The following is a 13,906-nucleotide window of genomic DNA, read 5'->3' as shown; positions in this document are numbered from 1 at the left end:
TCTGGCAGTGAGGACCCGTGTGTGTGTGTGTGTGCATCTTTGAGTGTATTCCTGTGTCTCAAATGTATATTTCTTTCTTTGTATGTCTGTGTCTGTGTCACACGTATTTCTGTGTTTGAGATTATATATGTGCAGGGGAACCTCTTGTGTTATGTTGTGGAGGGGCCTGTTTTTTATGTGTAGTGTTTATGGTGAGGCTGTGTGTTGTGTTTAACTGTGTATGGAGATTGTGTGTAGGGTGAGAATGTTTATGAGGTTTTATGTCTGTGGAGGTTGTATGTGTGGTAAAGGGTGGCAATATGTCTATGAGGGTAATTGTGTGATGGGTGACTGTAGGGGTGGATTGCAGGAGGAATCTGTGCAGGTGACTGTCGAGGAGACTGTGGGGTGATTGTGTGTGAGGAGGCTGTATTTCTGGTTAAAGCATCCCCACATATTATATTCCATTATTTTAAACCAATAGCAAAGAAAAAAGGTAGTCCGGTGGGCTGTAAATTCTAATTAAAGGCAATGTTTACATTGCTATCTAAGGCCACCAAGGGGACTTCCTGGATAAGGTCCTGCAAAGACTGCATAGCCAACATTTGGCATCTCCACTCTCTGCATGGAAACGCCGAACCCTCCCCATAGAAATTCATTGTGTCAGTGCATCTCTTGAAGGAGATGTTGATTGACGCAGAACATTGCATGATATGAATAAAATAAATGTGATGGGCGGCTTGTTTATTCTATTCAGGAGCTTTGGAAGTAGAGAGTTGTGGAGCATGGTTTATGTCTCTTTAATGAGACTACTTTTGAGAGAATCATTAACCCCTTAAGGACCAAACTTCTGGAATAAAAGGGAATCATGACATGTCACACATGTCATGAGTCCTTAAGGGGTTAAAGATGAGGAGTTCAAATAATTTAAAGGACTGGAGGAATATGATGATCGAAAATATAAGAGAATGCGAGAATTAACTTGAGCTGTTGTGGTATAATAATTGGGAAATGGTTCAATTTGAGCAGTATTTTTGAGGTGAAGGTAGTAGGATGGGGTGAGGGATCGAAAATATGGTGGCAGAGTTGCGATTACATGTTATCAATGGTGTAAAAAGAACGATAATAGGCGCTCACTATAGTATGACACAGGATGAAAATGGGCTGCAGTAACTAATACAAGGATTCCCACACCTTGTGGATAGTGAGAATTGGAAAAATAGAGAGAAACCGCGCCCAAAGATTATGTACAGAAATTAACACGTACAGAGGTCTTGTATACACATTTGACCTAAAAAATAAAGAACAGCACAATGAATAAATGGTGTGTGATCTTATGTTGTTTTACTCACATTTGGTTGAGCTAATTCCGAACTCAGCTGTTATAACGCATGGACGGAACAATCCCCGTGTAAGGAAATATGATGGTGTAGGCATCCCAAATGGCTCAAATGAAGTGCAGTTTGCAGGACATATATATGAGTAAATACAATAAAGATACTCCAATGGCGAGGTAAGTAATGTACTTACATTTACCAGAGCAGAACTTGCTCTAGTATATACCGCATGGGTGGTATAATCCCCACCTAGGAATAGGATGATGCCAGGAAGTAGTAGATGGGAAAATAAAAGTATAAAACTTTATACTTTTATTTTCCCATCTATTACTTCCTGGCATCATCCTATTCCTAGGTGGGGATTATACTACCCATGCTGTATATACTTGAGCAAGTTCTGTTCTGGTAAACGCTGGGACTCATCAAGTGTCGAAGGTACAACTGTTGCAGACCAAAGCTGAACCCAGTGGAGACCCAGAGGGGCTGCAGGGGCTCCTGACCCGGTCCTTGGCTTGGACCAACCTCAGGAACCTGCATGTACCTCCCTGCTGCAGGACTGTGCTCTGCCCATGGAGGGCATAGGATGAACTCTGCTCTTGGACTGGGCACCTTTTGTCTGTTATCAAAACTCAGTGAGGGACTTATCTGTCCTATAATTTAATGCTACTTCTTTCTGCTTCTGTCTTGCATCGCTTTTTATCCCACTAAATTGGGGGCCTCCTAGGGAGCTAAATATGAGAAGGTACTCGTTGTTAACCCTTTTATTACTAACCACCTTATTGTAATCACTCATATGCACATAGCCAGTTTACTTAATGCTATAACGACTTTTTTACACTGGGCAAACTCTCTCCTTTGTTCTCAAAACTGTGCAGTTATTTCACGTGCCTTGCAACTGAATTGTCCTGTATAATGATGACCCTGTAACTGCTGTGGGGCATTGCAGGAACTTCTGTTAATCTCATGCACAACAAAGAATTATAAAAAAAATATGAGAAAAATAAAACATATTGAGGTGGGATTAAAAAAATTGAGTATCACTTAAATGTATGCTATAAGATTGTTCAAAAAGAGATGTAGTTTGGGCCCAAATCCCTCTGCCCCTCTTTTCTAGGAGCTCCATATTGTTGGTGTATGTAAGTCTATAACAGAGCTCCACAGCAATATTACTCCCAGTAATGTGTCTTTATACTACAATAAATGTGTTTAGACAACAGTCTATGTAAATAAGATACATTGTGATTAGTAAGTCTCATAAAATTTCCTGGCTACACCCCCACTCACACCCCTAAAATGAATGTGTCCCTCTTTGTCCATTTGAAATGTTAGGAGGTACGTTATCAGTGGAATGTAGAGAAGAAAATGGTAAGTTGACAGAGAAGGAGGCATTGAACGAACATTTGGATTTGCACATATTGATGGCATAGGATATCATTCTAGTAGGCTGAGAGAGGTTAATTAGGTATTTCAGTGATTGCCTAGTGTTATAGTACCAGTACCTGTATAGTACCAGTACCAGGAGTGTTAAAGTAGAATTAATGAGATGGAGGATAGCCTAGTGTGACAGTGCAAGAGAAATACGTTACTGTTACTGATTGACTTAGGAGCGTGTGTGGATGTCATGTGTGCCAATAAAAGACATGGAATGATTTGGGATAATGAATTAGGAGTGAGTTAAAGCTACAGGCGGATAAAGAATAGTTGAAAGTGGTGAAGTTATGCGGAAGGTTGGATAGTTTACAGAAGCAGAATTGTTTTGTGAGCGAGAGAGCAATGTTGTAGGATCAGAGCATAATCATCATTGAAGGTTTAGTATTGATTTTGTATACCGTTGCTACCTAGAACCGTTAACTGTGGCAATTTTGACACGGTCTGGAAATCGGAGAGTTTCTGAGGTCTGCTATGTTCGTGAATCTGTATATGCATATATATGAGAGCTGTTTTAGTGATATCTGTTACAACAAAACCATTTTTCTGTACTGATTCCAAAATATTTTGTGTGAAGCAGATTTAGTGTCTGTATTTCACAAGGGATTCAAATCTAAGTTGCATGCCTCCCAACATTTCAAATGTACAAAGAGGGACACTTTAATGTGTGGGGTGTGAGTGGGGTCTGTCCAGGCCCAGGGCTGTTTGGAGACATTTCTGGTGACTAAATTAATAACAATTTATGCAACTAAAACAATGAATCTTATTCACACACACAGACTGTTTTCCAAAACACATTTATTGCAGTTTAAAAACATATTACTATGAGTATTATTCCTGTGGAGCTCTGTAATACACTCAGACAGATCAACAATATGGAGCTCGTAGAAAAGAGAGATATTAGGATAGCAAACAGGGATGGCGGGATTTGGGTTAAAAATAGGGACTGTCCCTCCAAAATGAAGACACTTGTGAGGTATGCTGTTAGCCTGATATGTCTTGTGCAGATATATTTGAAGGGTTATGAGGGATATATTTTGAACAGTGATGTCAGTAGCGGTCGACATGGATTTGTGAAGGACAGATCATGTTGACCTATCAGATACGCATTCTATGGGGCTACAAGTAAGTGTATGAATCAGCAGGCTGAAATTTACTTACATTTTATCAAATGTTTGGTACAGTTCCATGTGGAAGATCCATGTCCTCATTAGAGAGATCAAGTTAGTGAGATAAGTTTGTTTCTAGATTGAAAACTATCACAATGAATTGCTGCTACCATATAATGTTCACACTGGGTGAAATCTGTAAACACACTCATGCATACGCGTATATATTGATAAAAGGGAATTTTACCTACAGCAGAATTATTTTACTGATAGAACAATAAATATATGGAACTCACGGAACTTCATGCGTGTCTGTGACTTGGTTCTGGTGGTGAAAGGGTTAAAAATCAATACCTGTCTGCAGTAGACTAAAAACCCTGCACCACCCACACCTATAAAAGCTTCTACCACCATGGCAATTTATAAATGGTGTGTTTTTGGTTGCCCTAATCATATTAGATTTAAAATAAAAACACAAGCTAGCAAAATATCTATGCAGTCAAAAATACTACTAAACAGGTCTCTTCACATAACGGGATTCTAATATCAGGCAAAGGACCATTTATCACAAACAAAAATACTCACAGTGCATATGTGAAAAAAAGACAATAAACAAATTATTTACTGTAACAAACAGCTAAAAATGAAAAGGGGAGATTTAACAGAAAATCATATTTACTAATTTTCTGAGTACAGTAATGCTAACAGGAGAATATCGGTAGGGAAAATTCCAACTCACTCAAAATTGGATTTGTCCTTATCGACCCAGAGGTGCATGGCAAAGGTTAGGCATTACTTTAGGGATTCTAGGTTGATGACACTTCCCATCTCACCTTTTGGACGAATTAAACACCAATCTGTATAAAGAAGTTTATAAAAAGCCTTCAGCTCTCGCCAATGGTGATGAGGGATGATGGTAATCTTCATGAGATGCAGGCTGGTGGAGTACTTCTGTCTTTTTCAGGCTGACTTTTAATTTTAACAGCTCTGTAGCCAAAATCAACAAAGAGATAGATAGCTGACTGGCAAAGTCAAACAGAGCAATCAGCCGACTGTATAACAGAGTCTGGAACACCAAGTATCTGAAGAGAGGTACAAAGATCAGCTTGTACAGAGCTGTTGAACTGAAGACTCTCCTGTACAGTTTTGAGTCATGGGCTACCTACAGCCACACCTGCTTTAACAAGCGCTGCCTCCGCACAATCCTTAACATTAATTGGAATGACTTAATCACCAACATCAAAGTTCTCAAACAGGCAGAGACCACCAGCATCAAGGCAATGCTTTTGAAGTCCCAGCTGTGCTGTGCGGGGCATGTCTCCAGGATAGAAGCTCATCATCTACCTAAGGTTGTGTTGTATGGTAAACTCACCACTGTTCACTGCAACAGAGGACCACCAAAGAAGAGGTACAAGGACCAGGAGATCGGGTGTGCCATCTCTCCAACAATGGACAGTGAAGGTAGAGTGGAATTAAGCTATGGAATCCCTGACTGCGACACTTAAAGGTACCACAGACAGGTGCACGCAGACTTGGATACCGTGGCTTGATTTTTATATCACAACTATTGACCCTTAACTGAACGACTTATGTCCCTTCCACCACAGCTGCACATTAGAGAGACCTTATCTTGATTACTAACTATTAACCAAATATTGTTGGGTCATCCGGCAGTCACATGCCTTAAAGCACCGAGTCATAGCATTGGGGAAGGGGAGAAAAATAGACATGGGTTTACCGGGACACATGTTGGCAAGCTCAGTGGCATAGCAGTAAAGTCTCCAGAACTCTTTATAAACCCACATACTAGAGTAAGCTTGTGATCATCCTAGCATGAAGAATGTAATATTATTTCTCTGTCACGTTTTTGCTCTACAATGATGTGACAAGACCAATCTCGCCACATTGCATTGGAGGAGCCTGGTTGCCCACCTGCTGCCTTTGGACTATGGCCCTGGGAGATTGGGCCCTTTAAAAACAGTAGTCAGCCATACCAGAGTGTATGTCACTCATTCTGGCCCTTTAAATACAGTGGGGTCATTCGGTACTTGCCCTGTGTGAGCGGTGATACCCCAGATAGCTATGCCATGGAGCCCATTCATATAATGAAAGACTATGGGAAAGACTTTAGCTCCATGGCAATTGAACTGTATGTGTGTGGTCTGAGCACCATTCAATAATGTGCGCTCAGACCTAAGCTATCTGGGGATATGTTGCATGTATATGTTTTATGTAGTAATTGTAACATTGTGTAATTTTATGTGTTTTTGCAACCATGTGCTTAATGGAGTCTGCCTCTATCCCTGGATATAATTGGATTATTTTCCCATTGTCTCCAGGATATAGGGCTCTGTAAAACCGGTCTGGGCCAGATAGCCATGTGCCAGCCAGGCCCCAAAAGATACTTTTACTAACTTTTGAACCCCTGGTCTGATTCATGCCATTTTTTAATATGTTGTTCCCCTGAATGGATTGATTGTGAAAATGCATTTTTTTTATGTGAATGTGATATATGGTTTTAGAGTTATGAAAGTTGGGTAAAAAGTACCGTATATACTCGAGTATAAGCCGACCCGAATATAAGCCGAGGCCCCTAATTTTACCCAAAAAAACTGGGAAAACTTATCGACTCGAGTATAAGACTAGGGTGGGAAATGCAGTAGTTACTGGTAAATTTCTAAATAAAATTAGATCCTAAAAAAATTATATTAATTGAATATTTATTTACAGTGTGTGTATATAATGAATGCAGTGTGTGTGTATGAATGCAGTGTGTGTATTAATGCAGTGTGTGTGTATGAGTGCAGAGTGTGTATGAGTGCAGCGTGTGTGTATGAGTGCAGTGTGTGTATGAGTGATGTGTGTGTATGTATGAATGCAGTGTGTGTGTATATGAGTGCAGTGTGTGTATGAGTGATGTGTGTATGTATGAATGCAGTGTGTGTGTATATGAGTGCAGTGTGTGTGTGTGTGTGTGTGTGTAGCTGAGCCTTGGTGGGGGGTGGGCAATTTTATTATTATTTTTTAATTATTTTAATAATGTTTTATTATTATAATTTTTTTTAATTTAATTATTATTATTTTTTATTTTATTTAGTTTTTTTTCGTCCCCCCTCCCTGCTTGATACATGGCAGGGAGGGGGGCTCTCCTTCCCTGGTGGTCCAGTGGCATTGGTAGCTCAGTGGGGGGGGGGCTGGCAGGAAGCACTTACCTCTCTTGCAGCTCCTGTCAGCTCCCTTCTCCTCCGCGCCGGTCCGTGCAGCTTCTCTGTCAGCTCACACTGTAAGTCTCGCGAGAGCCGCACTATGACCCCGCGGCTCTCACGAGACTTACACTGGGAGCTGACCGAGGTGCTGAATGGACCGCCGCGGAGGAGGAGAGAGCTGACAGGGGCTGCAGGAGAGGCAAGTAACCGCTCTGCAGCCCCCACAGCCCCCTGTCTGTATTATGGCAATGCAAATTGCCATAATACAGACATTGACTTGAGTATCGAGTATATACGGTATGTTTTAACTGTATGTGTAATTGAGTTTGCTCTCAGGATAAGGGGAGGGAATATGTGGGATGTAACTGTGATGTGATTGGTTGTTTTATACCACCCTGTGGGCGGTCCTGTATTTGCAAAGACTGTAATAAAAACCAGGCTGGGTGTGCCAGCACCTCAGACCACTGCTTGACCCTCAACACGGAGCCTTGTCTCGTTCTTGGGGGGATTTACTGTATGCTGTTAGAGACTGATTGCCAGGAGTGTAAGCTGATTGTCTGCTTTTCCTGTTGGTCTGCTAGCAGCTATTAGTGAGGTTCCAGTTCGGGAGTTGGAGTGCTATTTTGTATCCAGTTCGGGAGTTTGGTGTTCTGCAGTAGCTGTGTGTCTCAGAAAGGGGATTATCACCTAAACGGATTTTTAACCCCTTGTCTGCTGAAACGGTCCGTTACAAATGAATTGTTTATTTTTCTTACTCTATGTCACAAACAAAATAACGATTGTCAAAAAAAAAAAGGAGCAGTGTAGAAAAATTAAAATGTAAAATAACACTACTACTCGATACTTATTCATATGCTTATACTTCTTTCTTCTGGTAAAATAGACTCGACTTATATCATGTACATTCATATTCTATATCACGTAAAAATATAACGCTGTCAGAGTTTCCGGGCTATTCTTATAAAACAGATTTATTCTCCTTGCTTTGTAAATAAAAAGTCAGTTTTTACAATATCACTGATGTTAAGTTTGATGTTAAACCGCTGATAGTACATGCTAGACATTAAGAGCGTGGAGACACTCTGCCCTTGATGTCCTGTGTCTCATTGTGTTCCTCTTACACATATAATACACTCTATATATACACCACCATAGTGGGTGTGCAAGCATTACAGAGTCAATGCAATTCGAACAATATTCTTGCTGCAATTCTAATAACCTTTTAGGTCATCGCATGCTCCATGTTCCATGGACACTTGGAAATAGAAGAATCTTGTATTATCTTTTGTTATCATCTGCTCATATAATTCAAGATCAACCATGCCTCAGTGTGAAATGCATGGGAAAAAATAATTCCAAAAGTAGAATATTCTACAAGCAGTAAAAAAATCTATATTTATATATTTATTAAAAATAACATGTAAAAATATAGATTTTGTTTTTACGATCCTTTCTGTTGCTTACTTCTCACTTAATATGCAAATAAAATCAACATTAAGTGACTGTACCCGAGCCATTAATAATGGTTTTTCCAATCAATCATCTCTTATTTTGGTGCTACTTCCAGAATTAAGAATCATGACCCAAACTGAACATGTTCAGCATTGTGTGTTTCGGGTGGTCTGTGATTCGGGTACATTTTTGTTTTCCTGGCACCAGAGAATCCCTTTAAATAAGCTGAACACTATTATCAACTTGCTGACATAGGGAAGATTTGTTTTATGTAAATTATCTAAATTATGATACAGTTTATTTACTAAGCAGGGAATTTTGTTAAACTTAAAACTGAACTGCAATTTTCAAATAAAAATAGCCAAGATTTGTAAAAAAAAAAATCTGCTTAACTTTTCTTTTTTTTTTTTTTTACTTTTCTATAGTTCACTACTGTGACAAAAAAAACTCTGCTAATATTATCAATTACTAGGTTAGTATTAGTCATTGTGGACATGTGCCTCGTTTTCTAAACAGTTAATGGTCTCTGGAGTGTTTCAGCTAAAAGTTTAAATAGAAACACAATTCAGATAACTGAGTAAAATCTACACATTCAAATCATTCATTAACAAAAAACTGTCAATGCAGGATTGTGATTTTTTTTTTACATTTATGTCCTTTTCTTTTATTATTGGGCCCCAATTTTCCAATTTTAATCTTCGTAATGGATACCAGGGACTCATGATGCCTGACCCAGTCAAGTTTATGGTTTCTTCAAATTCTACTTAGATTTTTAAATCATCCTCACTCCAAGTAGTGCATTCCAGTATCCAGCTACAGAGGAGTTAATCAGGGGACATTGTCTCTTATAATGGTGATAGGAACGTGTGATCTCTATGAGAGGTTTACTCATCTTTATAGGACTTGTCATTGAAGTTGTTTAGATGTTCCAGTTGATATACATTAAGGGACACAATCATCTTGGCACAAAGGAGGTTTTTATGTATGGATTTCCAATGATGTACTTCACTTGTGCTCATTGAGAAAGATCATTACCGTTTAATTATCTCTGCACATGTGACATCTAATTTTCTCCTGGTGTTTTGTAAAGGTCCTTGAGTTAGTATTCGATTAAGAAGCAAGCTTCGCACATTCTCCTGGGCTCCTAACAGCACACATGTATGAATGATTGTGTCAAAACTATTTTAGGCAGCAGATCAATAGCAATTTGAGGATAGTTGTATAGATCTTGTTACAATTTGCTTAAGGCACATTAAGCACCCCACACAAGTTGCCCTTGATTTCATTTTATTGATTAGATGTGAGGAACAGTCTTACCTATCATGGCTAGAATATTTATCATTTCTCTCAGACCTGTGTTGTGTACTTATTTATTTGTCTGTCTGTCTATCTCCCTGCCTGTCTGTCTATATGTATATCTAATTTTATAAACAATCGTATTAACTGTACAATTACTTACATATCATGGCTATACTATTACTTAGTGAACACGGTTAGAATATTGCGTTGTGTTCTGATTATATATATATATGAATATGTATATGTAAGCAATTGTACCAACTATACTATATTTAATATAGGCAATATTAAGCTCTCGATATTGAGAAAGTGATGTTTGGGGGTCTACACCATGGTTGCTTGAGCCACAATGATTTCCTTAGCACATACCATTGCCACTTTATGTGCAGACAGTACACATTATGCCAGTCGTATATGGACAATGGGAGGAGACTGAAGGAGAAAGTCACTGAGCAAATTTCTTTCTTTGGCTTATAAAGTCCAACACCCACAGCATAGCTCAAAAAGGGTTTGATTTAAAAAAAGGGGGGAGGGGGTTAAAGAACCCCTGCATTAAGCTTTATTGTTAATAATTCTTAGAGTATACCTTTAACTACCACACATAGACATTCCGCTCTTGTCCATGGTACTATAAAGATGTGGTGCAAACTGGATTGCTTACCAGATTACTTAAAGGGACACCATATGTACCCCGTCACTTCATTTTATTTTGAAGTGTTCTGGATGCAGTGTCCCTGTCCCCATTAGAGAAACTCCAATGTTTACAATCCAGTAGTAAGACTGCCCCTAGTGACTGTCTATCAGACAGCCAGTAGAGGCACTTCTTGGAACTTCGTAAAGTTTGACTTTGCGAAGTGACGCTGGGCGTCCTCATCCTCTGCTTGAGGACATCCACTGTCAAGGAAAATCTCTGCATATGCATTAGGTTTCCCACGTCAGCTGCCATCAGAGGAGGCAGAGCGTGAGCCAGCGCCAAACATCGTCACTGGAATCGGTAAGTGAATAAATGGTTATTTACATCGTTGGGGAAAGCCATGGAGGCAGAGGAACACATCTTTGCATTCTTTTTAGAAATATAGTTCCCAAATATCTGGTTGCCAATATTGCTTAGGGGAGCACCCATCTTGATCTGATTTATATGCTACTTCCTCCCCATCAGCCCACACATTTGTCGAAAGCTGAAGTATCTTGCCAAATTGGAAAGAAAGGTGTGACAAGAAGCAGGGCCGGCCTTAGGGGTGTGCGAGCTGTGCGGCCGCACAGGGCGCCATGGTGCAGGGGGCGCCCTGCGGCCGCATAGCTCACACGGCATGTCTGTTAGCCGCAATGCTAACAAGGCATTTGCCTTGGGCGGCATTTTCCAGGGGGCGGCAAAAAAAGCCGCCCCCAAATGCCCAAGGCAAATGTCTTGTTAGCCTTGCGGCTAACAGACATGCCGGGCGGTCGGGCGGTCGGGCGGCGCTGGCAGGCGGCTGGCGAGGGAGCACTTCCTCTGAGCTGTCTGCTCAGCTCCCTCGCGCGCTGCAGAGTGAGGCTGGGAGCCGGAATATGACGCCATATTCCGGCTCCCAGCCTCACTCTGCGGCGCGCGAGGGAGCTGAGCAGACAGCTCAGAGGAAGTGCTCCCTCGCCAGCCGCCCGCCAGCGCCGCCCGACCGCCCAGCAGCCACTGGACCACCAGGGAGGAAGAGACCCCCCCAACATTCCCAAAAGTAAGGAGGCTGGGGGGGGGGGGGTGTCTAAATAAATTTAAAAAAAATGTGTTAATGTTAGTGTGTGTCTGTGTATGTTAGTGTGTGTATGTGTCTGTTAGTGTGTGTCTGTGAGTGTGTTTGTCTGTTAGTGAGTGTTTGTGTCTGACTGTGTGTGTGTGGCTGTCTGCCTGTGTGTGTGTGACTGTTTGCCTATGTGTGTGTGTGAGACTGTCTGCGTGTGTGTGTGTGTGTGAGACTGTCTGCGTGTGTGTGTGTGGCTGTCTGCGTGTGTGTGTGTGTGTGTGTGACTGTCTGCCAGTGTGTGTGTGTGTCTGTCTGTCTGTGTGTGACTGTGTGTGTGTGGCTGTCTGACAGTGTGTGTTTGACTGTTTGTCTGTGTGTGTTTGTCTGTGTGTGTGTGACTGTGTGTGTGGCTGTTTGCCTGTGTGTTTGTGTGTGGCTGTGTGTGTGGCTGTCTGCCTGTGTGTGTGTGTGTGTGTGTGTGTGTGTGTGGCTGTCTGCCTGTGTGTGTGTGTTTGTGTGTGACTGCCTATGTGTGACTGTCTGGGCAGACTAGATGGGCCAAATGGTTCTTATCTGCCGTCACATTCTATGTCTGTGTGTGTGTTTGTGTGTGGCTGTCTGTGTATGACTGCCTGAGTGTGTTTGTGTGTGTGTGTGTGTATGGCTGTCTGCCTGCATGTGTGTGTGTGTGTGACAGGGTGTGTGGGAAGGGGTAAGGAGTGGGGGAGGGGGGGGGGGCGCTGTGAAGATTTTTTGCACAGGGCGCCCAAATGCCTAAGGCCGGCCCTGACAAGAAGCAAAGTGGCCTAAAAGTTATATTTCAACAGCAGTTCCCAGCAATTCGCACTGCAGAAGTAAAGTGTAGCTCATGATACTTTTTACAATGTGTTTTGTTACAATGAAACTCATGTACTTACTGAGCTTTTCCTCTTTTACATTAACATGTCAAATCTGCATGCAAACCTCACAGCACACATTGCTATATAGCAGGGATTTACTAGTAATTAATAAAGAAACTATAAGAGACCGTTTTTATTTGTGTGTTTGTTTAGCACTTATTGTCATTTATTACTCAAATACTAAACTGTTATTAAATGTAACATGTACACTTAAATACATAGCTTATATTGATAAAAATAGATCTATCTGAGCACATTGAATGATATATTATGATATTGGCTTTAAAATGCAATATATATATATATACAATGGAATTATCATGTTCTATACGCAGTTCAATTTTTTTATTTTTTTTAGCCATATTTCTTTAGTACATCCCTGGTACACGCACTCTGACTGTTTATTTGAGATCTTTATTTCTACTTTCTTCTCATAGACTGATGTATAGAACCCAGAATGAAACCACAAAGGCAAACAAGCCAATCTAATTAGTGCTATTCTTAAGATTGTGATTAAATTATCTTCATATAGGGTATTATCAGCTAGCTTCTATTTTTAATGAATTTTCCTTTCTTGATGACAATATCCTACATTTTATAATTTTTTTTTCAATGTAACAATATACAATAATATACTTTTGAGGCTTCCTTATTTTTTATATATTTTAAATTCAGAGTTCCACGTTTGTTAATTTGGGGTAAAAAAAACAAAAAACGTTTCTTACATTTCATTTCTAATGTTTCTAATTTCTATTGTTCTCTATTCCTCCTTCCTTCTTTTCAACTGAGTCAAGAATAAAACAATAAACAATATTAACATGTTTCAAGAAAAGAACAGAGTATAAAATTGTGCAATAAAATCCGAGGCTTCCTCTTCACATTTATTGCTATCCTATTGTACTACATTCATGTATATAAACATCGCAATAATTACAATATTGTACATCACTAGTTTATGTTTTAATAAATAATCCCAGCATAGGGCTGAATTAGTACTGGTGTAATTTGATTAATACCAGTCATGAAATGTGCTCCATCCCTGTCTTAATTCATTCACTTTAGTACTGTGCTTACATAGTGCATTCTATTAAACTATCATTTTAACAATGGAGTGTGTTGAAATATTGTGCTAAATAATAAACTCTGGCTCTCTTCTCAATATAATAAATCATTCAAGCATTTTTTTTTTTTGCCCAGTTTAGCGCATTGTAATAAATTATTAAATCCAGCTCCGTGTCCACTCTTTTATTATATTGTAAAATATCATTCAGACGCTGCATTGCCGCTACACATACCGGGAATTAATTCTAACACTGCGCTATCATTATATGTTGCTATAAATCATTCTAGGTCTTTTGCTGGTTTAGACTATTAAATAATGAGTTTTAGCGTTGGCTCCGTGTTATTACATTCTGATAGATAGTCAGGACACATTGTTACTATAATATATTGTATGAAACCTAGAATGTGGAGTGCTGG

The 13,906-nt window shown here is 40.0% G+C and overlaps 1 protein-coding gene across 1 annotated transcript in view; it reads left to right on the top strand.

Annotated features, from left to right (window-relative positions):
• The window catches only part of GFRA4 (GDNF family receptor alpha 4), a 426,992-nt gene that overhangs the window by 394,433 nt on the left and 18,653 nt on the right, over positions 1-13,906 (top strand). The gene's annotated exons all lie outside the window — the stretch shown is intronic.

Source organism: Pelobates fuscus, chromosome 6 (genome assembly GCF_036172605.1).
Source record: "Pelobates fuscus isolate aPelFus1 chromosome 6, aPelFus1.pri, whole genome shotgun sequence".
Lineage (NCBI taxonomy): Eukaryota > Metazoa > Chordata > Amphibia > Anura > Pelobatidae > Pelobates > Pelobates fuscus.
The sequence above is the reverse complement of the archived record's forward strand: the minus strand, read 5'-3'. Positions and strand labels throughout refer to the sequence as shown.